This window comes from Harpia harpyja, chromosome 16 (assembly GCF_026419915.1).
Source record: "Harpia harpyja isolate bHarHar1 chromosome 16, bHarHar1 primary haplotype, whole genome shotgun sequence".
In the NCBI taxonomy this organism is placed as follows: Eukaryota; Metazoa; Chordata; class Aves; order Accipitriformes; family Accipitridae; genus Harpia; species Harpia harpyja.
In genome coordinates this window covers 22,140,217-22,152,675 of record NC_068955.1, presented here as the reverse complement: position 1 = coordinate 22,152,675, position 12,459 = coordinate 22,140,217, and the positions used below count along the sequence as shown (strand labels likewise).

The following is a 12,459-nucleotide window of genomic DNA, read 5'->3' as shown; positions in this document are numbered from 1 at the left end:
TAATGTTTTTACTTTTTGTGGGCTAGTGCAAGTAAGGATTTGTTTTGATTTTGATGCTGTCCATTTAAAATACTAGAAATTCTTTTCTTCTGCTCAATGGGCTTAACTAGGCAAAACACTACAGAACGTGCCAGGGCTGGAACACTGAGTAACTTTCCTTTGTGCTCCACAGGACTGAGAGCTGCCCCTCTCACCCCTATCCACTGAATAACCATGCCACAGGCCCTCATCTGTTAAAGCAATCAGCACAAACTTAAAAGTGAAATGTAAATGACGCTTTGACATTTTATAAAAAGAGAAAAAGCTTAACTGTCGGTGACAGAAATGACCAACAAGAAATGGTACAGGTGCTCTTTCTTTGCTTTGGTGGTTATCAGTCATGTCTGCATCACCAGTATTCAAACTCATCCTCCATTAATAAACTGTTGTGAAGTTGGCCGTTAAGTCATATAAGTCATTTAAAGAAAAGGAAATCACAGCACAGACATCAGATGTCTGAAATGTTATTCATATTATGACAAAGTGCCACTGGTGCTTTTAAGTACTAATGTATGGCTACTAAACCTGGCAGAGATTTGTTATAGAGTAGTTTATTACAAATAATGCTACTGAGCATGAAAGTAGGCCATATATAGCATTTGCCTGTTCTGTAATTATAGACTGTATATGACATGAAAACTTGAGGCAAAACTTCTGCACACTTTAATAATGTCAGGGTTTTACTCTGAAAAATGACTAATTCTAACCTGGGGAAAGACTACAGAAGTATCCACTGAACAGCTCAAGTGGCAGAGCTTGGTAAAAGAACTGCTTACCACTGAAATTGCAGCACTAAATATTCTGTGTATGGAAATGCACAATATACCTGCAAGTAATAAGCCTTTAAGGTGGAGATCCCAGATGGCAATATGTCACAATCTCAGCCATACAACAATTCCTGAAGCCAGGCGAGAGCCTAAAAACTGAGGAAAATTGTCTATGCGAATGCTGTACATCTGTGCTGAGTTTCTCTTGCACTTCTGGGTTTAAACAAAGAAAAATTCTTTTCCTTGTTTTGGTGTTTGAGGTCCTCTGCTGCACTGCAGAGGTCTTTCTAACTAGTCACTATGTTAGAATATTGATAGTACTCCAGATAGCTAGTGCTGCTTATCTCACAGGTCGCTATATGGCACTCCTAACTAATTCACAAGTTTAATAATACCCATAATAAGACTTTTAGAGTATAATTATTTAACACCAAGCACTGAGAGGTTAGGAGGTCAAGTGGGAGGTTAAAACTGCTGCTGAAGGAAACACTGCTAATAGGACTAGGTGAAACCGTCAGAGCTTCCTTTTTGTCAGAGAGCAATGACAGACTGTGGGATGTCCTAGGCTCTTACTTCAGCTTTAATTTGCACATTAATTTCAGAGTATTCAGTCCATTGTAACTTAAGTCTCTAACTGGGTTCTTTATAGCTTTGTATCAGCTACTCTTCTAGCCTAGACTACATGGAATGACAGATAGCCCACCTTCCCATAAAATCTGGGGTGATTTTAAAAATCTCAGTATGATGCACCTTTTACTGTTTTACATTCTGTGATTCCTACAGGATCTTTAGGTTCCAGCTTCACCTCAGTCTCAACAAGATGTTCCACTTGTGTTCTGACTGCAGCCTTTGCAGAGTAAAATCAGTATATGTTTTCATTTAGGTCAGTGTATGGTGCTGCTTGGTATATATCATCTATAAACTTTATCACATGCAAAGGAAGAGGGGGAGAGACTCTTGGATCCTGACAGTTCATTTGATTTCAGTAGAATTATGTCAGACGTATTTTAGGCTTGCTGTGAATGAATCAAGCCCCATTCTTCTCGCTATGGGATTTACTCCTTTGCATGTTGTAGAAGCAGACTAAAAAACTACTACTGAGACTTTCTAAGACACTAAGAGCAGTTGGTTTTGCATTTCAATTTGTTCTTCTCTCAAAGGTGCTTGCAAGAAGGTCACTTTATAAACTTAAGTTTGACTGATGAACTCTTGTGGGTGTTTCATTTTGTTTTGAGGGGAAAAATAAGTATGTCCCTGATGGTAGCCTGAACAAACAAACAAACAAAAGATAACCAGACTTTTGCTAACCAGCTGAGGTTGAAATGTGTTGCCTATCTTTTCGTTTTTCTTTTCTGTACATAATGCCTCACTTCCATGTAGATGTTTTAATGTCTGTATTTTATTGTCTTCGGCACCAAAATAAATAATTTTTAGACAATTTTTTCTTGTATTTGCATATGTTGGTATCAGTGTGGTACCTCTGGAAACCTTAAATCAAATGCATGCATGATCCTAAGAAGAATGGGTGAGATCTGCCTCATCAGAAATTAGAAACAGATTTGAGATTGCTTTCAGTGAAGCCAGGAGAGCCAGTAGGCATAGAGGTTAAGTAATGTCTGTAGGGAGATGGGAATTCTTCTCAAAGTTGTACACGTAACTACCTTACTTTGTTCCCTTCGCAAAATGACGAAAGTTCACAGCACTTGTGGAACACAAGAGGAATTGAAGAACCTCTGTATCCATAGTCATTGCTCACCTACCATACAGGATTAAAGATGACAGGACTGGATTTAAAAAATAAATTTAAAAAATTAAAAAAAAAACCCCAAAATTAAAAAAACATCAAACCCTCAAGATCAAGATGTTAGTAGAGTATCTTCATTTAGAAGGTGTGGCACTTGCTTGTAATTTGCCTGACTTATCAGTTGCAGACACAAAATTTTATCAAATTCAGTTTAGAAAAAGGTAATAATAGTAGAAATAAGACAATTTATTTTAAAAAATGTTCAGAAGGTTATACCAGTAGGAAAAACACGTACATTTTTTCTGACAAGTGGTAAGCTACCTGACTCACCCCTGGCACTACATTTTTTTTATTGTTATGCTTATTATTGTAGTTCTATGCATCCCAATAATGACCTAGAAATATATTCTATTGAGTGCTGTACAGCCTCATAATAAAAAGTACGCCCTTGACTTGAAGAGCTGAAGTCTACACATAGAATATTAGGAACAGGAGATTGTAGGACATTGTGGGAGAGAGGGGAAAGGAATGCTATCAGGTACTGACATACCATTCTTGGTTAATGTTTTTGGTACATCAGCAAAATTATTGTTTGGTTTTTGGGTTGGAGGTTTTTTGAGACATCTGGGCAAAAGGGAAATTCTGTGGAACGTGCAGAGGAAGCTAAGTTCCTTGGAAGATGCCAGCATTACTTTTCCTAGCTTCCAGGAATACTTGCTTGAAAAGTGTGACCAATGAAGGCTAGCATCCTGATCTAATTAGGAGATAGAAGATAACCTATTGATACTTGCTAGGCTGATAAGTAAAAGGAGGAGTTGAGAAGGGCTTTGAAAATGATGACAAGCAGTTTGTGCAGCATGGGAAACACAACAAGTGGAAGGATATTGCCTTCCTGAAAGGCAACCTGAAAACCAAGTTCTCAGAAGCATTCAGGATGGATTTGAAGAGGGCATGAGTGTTGATATCAGTGAGGGAAGCCAGCAGGGGTCAACTCTGAGTGGAAAAGCTGTATTTTAGAGGTGTGTTGCAGGAAAAAAAGGCTGTATAACAAGATTTGATGACTTTGGAAGAGGTTCAAGATGAAGATGTGTGTTGTTAAATAAATGCATGATTACCTGGATGTGACTATGCCCATATTAATGTGAAACACTTGGGTGTAGCTGTGAAAAGGTAAAAAGCTGCTTTTAAACCTCTTGATGCTGAGCTACCAAATGCTTATACACACATGGTAATGAACTAGCTCAGATTTTAATTTGGCCAGAAGGAGTCAACTCTGGTGTAAAGTATGGACCAGTGCATCAGCATGTGGGGACGATGGCTGAGTTTGTTTGCAGATGAGTATGTGTTGAAGAAGAAGAAACAGGGTAAGAAAGACAAGAGATTCTGTAGGAATCCACAAAGAAAACTGTGAAGGGTAAAGAGGGATTGGTGGGAGAGGGAAAATTCAGATTCAGGACAAAGTCACAGGAGCTGTAAGACAGTATGCTTTTTTAAAAAAAAGGACACCGTTGTCTATGCTAGAATGGTTCTGATTTTTTTATTTACTGCCTTTTATTTTTTTCCTGTGGAAGAGTGAAACGAAGAGAAGCTTTAGGAAGTGAATCAAGTAAAATTTTAATTTATCCAGGCCTTGTTAATTCTGTAGTTACCAGCATTAGGAAAACTATGAAAGTAATTACTGAAAGCATATATAAAAACAGGTCTATTAAGTTTAAAAAGTGGAGCTTAAGTAAGAGGATTTTTATTTGCTTGTTTTAAATAAAACCAAAGCAGAATAGCAAAGTAGGCAACAGCAGTATTAGGTATTCCACTGCAATATAGGTTCATTAATTTAAATTAAAAAGTCTGGCATTGAATTCTTGTCTGTTTTCTATTAAAATAATGTTAACATTTTTTTGTCTTTAAGCCTGTATTTATAGCATCACACTATATTATTTAAAGTTTCTGAGCACCTTGGGTTTATTGCTATCAAATATTGATTGTTGCTTAGAGTTCAGAAGTTAATTAGTGCACAGGCATGAAGAAGAGCAAGTAGGTCAGATAGTATGCTGGTGGGTTAATTCAGTAGATACAAATCTAAACACTGAAGTGAAATAGCGAGTTGTTTTCTTCTTACATGATTTACAATTTAAGTCTAAACTACAGTGTTGCTACACTTGGTACGCTAGCTGTTTGTCAGGTCATCAGTAAGACAAGTTTCATAGTGAATAGAACCTCAACATGGATAATATATGGTTATAATTGGTTTAAAGTTGTATCATCAGGCTGCACCAGCTGAAAACCTACCTCAAAAAAGTAACATGAATCTTCTAAAGGTTGACCTACGGCTTAGGGATAACTTTCTGTACTTCTCAGCCTGTGTTCTTATGCTTGTACTTCTTCAGCAGTAAGTCTTTTAGGGCAGCACAAGACGCAGCGATGCTGCTGATTGTGGCTACAGGACAGCACAGCCTCTCTCTCCTGTCGCTTCCTACATGAACGGTAAATGGGAAAACGCTTGATTTTTATCTTAGTGATGTATTTGTTTGTGTTATTCATAATGAATTTGGATTCTGTCAAGAGTTTCTTATCAGGGTTGGAAAGTTCTTTTGTTCAGATGTGCTTATATAACAAAAAATGCTGGAATAAAAGTCAAGAACAACATAAATAGCCAAATAACAGCAATGTTAGCTAAATCTGGATTTACTGGAATCCACCAGACTGCTCTTTAGCTGGAGTTGTAGTCAAGTATGAATCTGCTGTGAGGCTTTGGACCTAATATGTTAATATATTACTCCTGACAATAAATGACTTCATAGACTCATTTGAAGAAAAATACAGTTCAAAGATGGAATAAAGTAGTGGTGAATCACGCTTCTTATCCCTCGTAGTTATTATGCCAAAAGCAGGGTAGCAAATAAATACTGCTGGTGCTGAGCATTAAGTTTGCTCATTATAAATGCAGAGTCATGTACCAGTCTTCAGCGTAATTTCATCTGGGAACATTGCCATAAGGATTACAAATGGCTTTCAGCCTGAAAATTGGTGTGTATTGCTTTAAACTTCCAGTGGGGAGTTGGCAATTTATCCTTCAGATAATCATCTTGTGTTAAGTTGAACATCTTACTGTAACTTTTTGCTACATGATAAACCAGCTCCTATGAATAATTTACTGCAACTGGCAACCCACTTCAGCTCTGAAGTCTTTATCAACTCTGGTGGCTTTTCAAAGTTTAATAATAAACTTGGAGCCAAAAATGTCATTGCACTTCAAGTCAGCAGAATTTCAGTGTTAATTGCAACAGGAATCACATTTTGATCTTTTAGGGCAAACTTCTCGTGAATAGAAACTACATCACATCATTGTGAGGACAAAGCCGTGTATTTGTGTCCAAGTCAGCAGAGCTCATGTACCTTCCCTTGTTCTCTACAGCATCATGTTTGTGCAGATTTTATTTCATGTAGGTGTTTGAAAGATTTTCACTGGGCAAAAAAGTTGGCTGAATTACCTGGGCCTTCATTGCTCTCATGGCAGATTTGGGGTGTCTTCTGTACTGCACCACTGCAACACAGCACGCAAGATGAGAGTATCCCACAAAAATTATCGTTCTAGCCCTACAGGAAACCTGCCACGGCAATCCTTTAGTAATTTTCTAGAAAGAACAGCAACACCTTTCAGTCTTCTAGGCCCTGACTGACTGGCTGATCTGTACCAGTGAAGTCTGTCCCAAGGTTTTGGTCTGCTCTATCTGGCTACGCTGAGCCTCGCTGCTGTTACGAAGGAACTGAAGTACTAACTGGGGATTTTGCAAATTGTGCTTAGCATGATTCCCCCCGTGTAAACAAAGGTAGCCAAATCTTGTCAAATGAGCTCTAACACCAGGAAAGAAGTATCTGCTATACCTATATGCTAGATTCAGTATGGATTATCTCTGCTCTAAGCTTCGATAAATCACAAACTCATTTTTTTCTGATTTTGAGCATTCTGCTGACACAGATCTCCTTTTGCTATGCCCACTTTATGCCTCTGGCACTTGCATCTGCTGTGCACATGTTTTTCCCAGTGAGGATTAGCTTAGCAGAGGACGAACTCTTTGGCAGTTAGATGGCTGGCTGTACCAGTGATATTTCAAAATTACAGCTAAAAGCAGAATTTGTCTAGGAGATAGGTAGAACAGAAGGGCAAAAGGACCCTTTGATCTGAACGTAACAACTGAGATTTAGGGGAGACTGTGACTCCAAGCGTGAACTCTCCTTTTTCTCTTCCATGCTGATTTGGTACGTGAGATTGCATCAAGAGGGAGGGGGAGTCCCTGCACTCCCCCAAAATGAGCAAGGGTGTGGCTTGGTCCAATGGCAAATAAAGGGTGAAGCTGCTTCTCCTTTATTCTGGAGCTTGTCTGAGTATCAGTACTGTATACAGTTTTTGTTTTCATTGCAATACTGTATTGCAAGTTTTCCCGATATACAAGCAAATTTTCTGAAAAAGTTAGGCTTAGGATATTAAATAGAAAAAGTAATATACAGCAAATTAGTTCACCTGAAATGCAGGTGGGGAGAATATTTAGGACACCAAATTTTCTCTAACAGTTCCTAGTCATCAGGAAGATTTCTTAAAAATCCTAGGCTATGCACCTCTCAACTACCATTAATTTGTGTTTTCCTCCTTTAGCTGTCTCCTTAGGACAAACAAATTTTGTTCTTAAAAAAACTGTTTAGAAAAAACAACAATTATATAAGTATGCCTTGACTAAATGATCAGGGGGCTGGAGCACCTCCCATGTGAGTACAGGCTGAGTTGAGGTTGTTCAGCCTGGAGAAGAGAAGGCTCCAGGGAGACCTTATAGGAGCCTTCCAGTACCTAAAGGGGGCCTAGTGGAAAGATGGGGAGGGACTCTTTAACTGGGACTGTAGTGATAGGACGAGGGGTGACAGTTTTAAACTGAAAGAGGGTAGATTTAGATTAGATATTAGGAAGAAATTCTTTACAGTGAGGGTGGTGAGGCACTGGAACAGGTTGCCCAGAGAAGTTGTGGATGCCCCATCCCTGGCAGTGTTCAAGGCCAGGCTGGATGGGGCTTTGAGCAAGCTGGTCTAGTGGAAGGTGTCCCTGCCCATGGCAGGGGGGTTGGAACTAGATGATCTTTAAGGTCCCTTCCAAGCCAAACCATTCCGTGATTCTAAATCTCACTCTTTCACCTTATTTAAGGTGAAGTTAAGATTTTGGGAACCATTTTATAAGTAAGTTTTATTAATGTGATACCAATCTCAGTTTGCATGTCTTAATGTGAATAATCAGATTATTAGGTGGAGCAAACAAGAAATGAAGTAATGGCCTTAAATAGGACACTTCTAGGAAAATAAATTAAAGAAAGCTACAGAATTATTGGTCCTTTAGTTGGAAGATACCATTTTATAGGCACAAGGATATTTGCAGGCCAAGTTTCTCAGCAGATGTAAAAAAAAACCTCACCTTTTACAGTCCAGAGGAGGATTAGTTATGAAGGTGATTAGTTATGAGGCTGTTCTCCAAGAACACAAGGGAGACTGAAACAGAAGCCTTGTGGCAGAGACCTATGTCAAACTTTGAAGGCAACTGATATGCTTTTTTTTCAGACCCAGGTATGAAGTTTTTGTAACTTTAATCATTTGCTTGCTGTAAACCTTCAGATTAATAACACCAGGTTTTGTTTTGAACAACTTCTTCTGCATCACTTTAATCTGCTGCAAGGCCCAGGCTTCCAGAGGAAGTTTCTTGAGGACACTGAATTCAGCTGGACCTGTAGCGAGGGCAGGGAAAGCAGGCAGCAAGTGGCAGCCTCCAGAGCCAGCCTGTCAGTGTGTGAACGGCACTCATCCACCCTTGAAAAGCACCTGCTGGGAGTGTGGTTGAAGGAGATGTGGAAGTGCCTAAGGCTCAGGCCCCATGTTGACTCTGACACTTTGCAGATCACAAATCCTGCCTACATTTTTACAGAGTTTCTAACTGACAGTAATGCTGAATCCTTGTAATTTCACTTCTTGAGAAGATAAGTGCCTTTTGTAGAACCTAACTGATTTCCTGAACAAAGGTGCTCCCTTCCAGTTGCCCAGGAGACACAGTTGTACATCAATACTGTTACAGTGAAAGAAATAGATGGTAAAGTGCTGTGGGCTACAGCAGACTCATGAAATGTAGGGAGGCTTATTTTGTTACAGAATAAGGGAGTGTTGGTTTGGGGTTTTTTTTAATCGTGTGCTTTGGTACCAACATCCAAGCAAGATTTTTTCTGTGGGAGTTCAGGAGCTCCTCAGGGAGTATGTATGTGATGGCGATGTGAAAATGCGTGGCTGTGTTTTGCTGAGGTTGCGTCTTCAGTGAAAGTGCAAAGGAACTTTGAATCTGTATATCGGCATGCAGCAAGTGTTTTGACTTCAGTGGAACTAAGCAAATGTTTGGTTATTGAGTTTCCAGTCCCTTGAACAAGGACTGCTGTGACATTTGCTGTTGTAGCAGAAATGAAAGGTCCAAGTTCTTGGTAAAATTTTCAAAGTTACCATAATGACTTAATAGTCTGTATTCAATATTTAGTTGTTTGGACTTCCAAGAAAGTACTGGAGTGATTGTTCAAAAGTTACTTTCCTAAATTACTGCAAAATTTCTATTTTGTTCTGTTAGTCAATGGTGATGTTGCAATATTGTAGGAACAGATGTGCTGGTAAAATGTGTTTTGCCTGTATCTTCTGAAGTGTTTCAAACAAAAGTGCCTCAGTTGTCCATTTTGTGCTGAAGTGGACTGCAAAACAGCTAGTGTACTTGTTGATGCTTGTTAAAAGCATCCTCTTGAAGAAGTAATGCAGTGGGCATTTATCTGTTTAACAACTGATTTAAATCACAAGTACAAACTTTTTTATAGGGCTACACATAAGATGATGAAACGTAAGCATGGTTTTAATCTGTAAGATTGTATTTTACCTGCAAGTCAATTTAAAATATGATCAATAAAAAGGCATATATGTGCATACCTAATAAGTACATTATGAGATGATAACTCAGTTCAAGTAACTCAGCTGGTTAATCTCCTACTGCCCACTCCAGAAAGGTAATTTGTGTACCATCTTAAAAAAACAACCAAACAAACAAAAACAAAACACACAAAAAAAAGAAACAAAAAAAGAAACCCCCAAAGTACTCTGGAAAATTAAAATAATCAAATAGAAACAGGGAGATACAGTGTGAAAGCAATTAGAATACTTAATATATGAAATAATTTAAAGGGAGGCTTTACCATGATTTCAAGTTTAATAGCTTTAGGTTTCAGCCTAGAAGATCATTCGAGTTTGATCAGTAGTCTCAACAGTTAATTCTGTTTTACCAAATGGATATCCTCCCTTCATCCTGACGTAGTTATTATTATGCTGTCTCAGTGCAGGGACTGTTTTATACTTGGGTTGGGGGAAAGGAGCCAGTTCTAAGAAAACTTTTCTGGCCAAGTGCAACACAAACCGATACCTCACTGTTTGCTAGCGTGCTGCTCAAGTAGAATTTGTAGAGGGTATGTGCTTTTCATGTGATTCCTCCATTAGGAAAACATAGTAGTTAAATTACTAGGTTGTGCAATGTTTTCAATTCTGAAAAAAGATATGGTATTATTGGGTAAGATATTAAAATATTTATAATAATGAATATATAGAATAATTAAATAATATCCATATTACTGGATAAGCAAAGCAACATCCTGAAAGAGCCTAATTAGAAGGACTAACTGCCACCATACCACAGTCTCTTTCAGTTTGAGCTTATTTTTACATGCCACTTAAGAGCTGAAAGGTGCTTTTCCCTGTACTAGGTGAGAATACAAGATTTCACACCTCTTTTTCTAAACTGGTCCATAATAAAAAATGAAGTGAGATTAGTAGGTAGGGTGAGCTCTCTAAAGATAAGGATCAACCTGCTAATTATCCCTATTAAGCATAAGTGCATTTGATTGTTCTATTTCTGTACAGTTTTGCCAACAAACAGAATTGGGTAATTCCCCCAGCCAGAGCCATCGTTCTGCTTCTGCCCAGAAGGCTGCCTAGACTGAACCATTGCTGATTTGACACTAAAAAAAAAAAACCTGGTGAAGCTGCACTATGAATTGGGCTTGCTTTATCCAGGAAGATGAAATTATTACCTTCAGGTCACTCTGTGAAAGGCTGAGGAGACTGAGCTAATTAAAAACAGCTCAGCCCTGAGGGTTTGCAGGTACACCACTTTTTTTGCACAAGCAACCCTGAGCTATAGTGTGGACTTCTCAGACTTACAGCCAAACCTGCTAATTTGTTTTCAGTGACTGATGTGTATCTTTAAGAAAAGAAAAGAAAAAAATGCAAACCCCCTTGATTTTCTTCTACCATGTAATCTCTGGTGACAATGTGCTGAGAAAATTGAATTAACAAATAACTTTCTATTAGTAAAAAAAATGCAAATAACTGACAATTTCCCTCTCATTTTTCTAGTAGTAATTTTAGGTAAGAGGCAAATGAGCTGCAACAAAATGTTTGTCTGTAGAGTCAGTGTATTAACAATCCCTTTAAAAGATCATCTTGATCTTACTGCCTTGCTATATCACTACCTCAATCTCTCTCCAAAAAAAGCATCTGGATAGATCTTAAACATATCTAAAATAGTTGCTGTTGGTCTGTCTAGAAAGTGCATTCTCAATGTTTATTGCTCTTCTAAAGCACCAGTTTTGTTTCCGGGAATGTTAATTATCTAACTTATGGATGGAGTCTGTTGGGGTGTGGTCTTGTTAGCCCTTCTGCAGTTCTTACTGTTTACTTCAATCAGTAACAACCAACCATTTTGGAAATGTGCTCTGCTAGGCCCTTTTATTTACCCTTCTCTTCTCCTGTAAGGCATCACTGAACTATTCAACTTTTCTCTATTCAGACTCTTAAAACCTAGACTCACCTCAGTTCAGCCAGCTCAGATTTCTGTTATCATTTCTGTGGGGTGAAAAGAATGAAACTGGATGAAGGGGGTCAAAACTTTGATTAGTGTAAACCATTAATGGTAACTTCATTAACTTTTATGCAACTATGTCAGTTTACATTTGCTGCGCATCTGCCCCAGAAGTGTTCCAGGAGGGTAAACAGAGGACATAGTCTTGCACAGAAACACCACCATTTGTTTTGATCTGTATTTAATTCCTGCATTGACTGATTTCAGCATTCAAAGTTGTTTTTTTACATTAAGCTCCCAAATCTCTCCTCAGTCCTGGTTTGTTCTGTTTCTCTGCTTTCCCTCCTATTTGCAATTAATATTTTATCAGAGTTTTCACAAATAAGAATAAGCACATATAAAACAAGTTACAACATCAACAATGAACAGATACCAGGAGATAGTGCCATCAGCCTCCAGGAACAGAAAAGATTCCCAAATACACACAGAATGATTTCCAGCTCTCCTTTTGTTACAGACACATAGAATGGATACAGTAAGATGACGGGGACATTAATTTGGTGCATCTGTCCAGCTCTTGTCTGTTGTGACTCTGATACCACTAGAGTTGTCAAAGCCTTAGACCTACCCTTACCGGATAAGGTTCCTAAAGCATGATGTTGCCATTTCATCTTTCTCATGGTCCTCTCAGGAAAAAGGTCTGATTTTAGCAAAATAAATTCTGTTTGTGATTAGCAAACAGACAATCCCAGCATAGTCCTGTGTTAACCTTTCTGGGCTTATATGTAACCTGTTATCTTCAAGAGGACACGTTATTGACTCTGTCTGGCAAGCTAACCTTCCTTCTTCTTTTTCTTCCTTCTAGAGAAACCATCCACATATCTGTTTGTAGTCAGAGCGGAAAGAATTTGTGTACTGTAATAGTGTCATGCCTTCAGTCATAAGTATAATCACTGAGGCCGATGAGAGCACTCCTTTGCTACAAATCCAGAGCAGTCAGCATC

General features: G+C 38.5%; 1 protein-coding gene and 1 long non-coding RNA gene across 5 annotated transcripts in view; one reads left to right on the top strand and one right to left on the bottom strand.

Annotated features, from left to right (window-relative positions):
- Positions 1-12,459, top strand: part of GALNT18 (polypeptide N-acetylgalactosaminyltransferase 18) — a 252,985-nt gene that overhangs the window by 221,868 nt on the left and 18,658 nt on the right. The window lies entirely within an intron of this gene.
- Positions 1-12,459, bottom strand: part of LOC128152662 (uncharacterized) — a 38,926-nt gene that overhangs the window by 15,311 nt on the left and 11,156 nt on the right. The gene's annotated exons all lie outside the window — the stretch shown is intronic.